The sequence below is a fragment of the Cryptomeria japonica genome, chromosome 10 (genome assembly GCF_030272615.1).
Source record: "Cryptomeria japonica chromosome 10, Sugi_1.0, whole genome shotgun sequence".
Taxonomy (NCBI): domain Eukaryota; kingdom Viridiplantae; phylum Streptophyta; class Pinopsida; order Cupressales; family Cupressaceae; genus Cryptomeria; species Cryptomeria japonica.
This window is the reverse complement of record NC_081414.1, coordinates 638688417-638689826: the sequence shown is the minus strand read 5'-3', so window position 1 is coordinate 638689826 and position 1410 is coordinate 638688417.

Sequence of the window (1410 nt, the reverse complement as noted above, 5' to 3'; positions counted from 1 at the left end):
CCCTCTCTCTCTCTGTCTCTCTCTCTCTCTCTAAACCTTTCTCTCTATTACTTGTCTTTGTCACCTTCTTCATCTCTTACTCTTTTCCCCTCTATCTGTATCTCCATATATTTCTCCCCTATCTATCTATATATCATTATCTCCACCTCTCTCTTTGTCTCTTATTCACTTCATCTCTCTTGTCCAATATCTCTATATCTTTCTCTCCTTCTCTATTTATCTCATAGCATATACCTCTATCTCTCTCTCTCTATATATATATCCCTCTCTACCTATCTATATTTCCCTCTATCTATATCACTCTCTCTCTCTCTCCTTCTCTCTATCTATTGATCTCTCTTTCCTCTCTTTATATCTTTATATCCATATTTTTCTCTACCTCTATCTCCTTGTCTCTCCATCCCTCTCCTTATCTCTCTATCTCTTTCCATATCCTTCTCCATATCTCTCTCTATGGTCCCTCCCTCCCTATATCTCCCCTCTTCTATATTTCTCTCCATCTCTCCCTCCCTCGTTTCCCCCCCCCCCCTCTCTCTCTCTATCCTTCTCCCTATTTTTAGAGCTCTATATGTATATCTCTTTTTCTCTCTATACCCATCTCTCCATATTTCTTCTTTCATCTATCCCTCCATCCCTATCTAGTTATCTCTCTATCTCTCTCTACCACTACATCTCCCCCCCTCTCCCCCTCTATTTATTTTCTCTTCCATCTCTATCTATTGCTCTCTCCTATCTCTCTTTATCTCTCCATATCTCTTTCCTTCTCTCCATCTTCCTATCCTCTATCTCCATTGCTATCTCTGGATCTATCTATTTCTCTATCTTCTTCTTTATCTCTGTCTCTTTACCCATCTTTTTCTCACTCTTACCCCCTCTATCTCTTCTTATTTATAGCCCTATCTCTACCTCTCTCCCCCTCTCACACAATTGCAAACATAACATGAACCTATTGGTAATGGAATTTGATTATCTTCTTGATTCAAAGGTTTTGTTTTAGTTATGATTGGATCCTTGTAAGTGGATGCATAGCTGATTCAAAGCTATTACTTCACCATTGATACCTTTTTTGCATAAACAACGTCATGACCTACCAATTGACCTCGTGTACTACACAAATTTATGCAAAAAATAAACTAAAATTTTCCCTAATTGACTTTCCACACCTCTTTGACATACCCATTGTATACCAAGGTGCAATTGCTTGTTTATCAATTACAACTTCCTTCTAGTATGTATTAATTTTTTTTACATATTATTGCTTTTAAATTTTTATTTATTAATTTTCAATTAAATAAGATGATGCAACAATATCAAAAATCATATTAGTGATAGTTATGTTATCTCTTCTCATTTTATTTTAAATATCTTTTTTGGAATCAATATTTTTAATTTAGATATTGATGCTAGTTA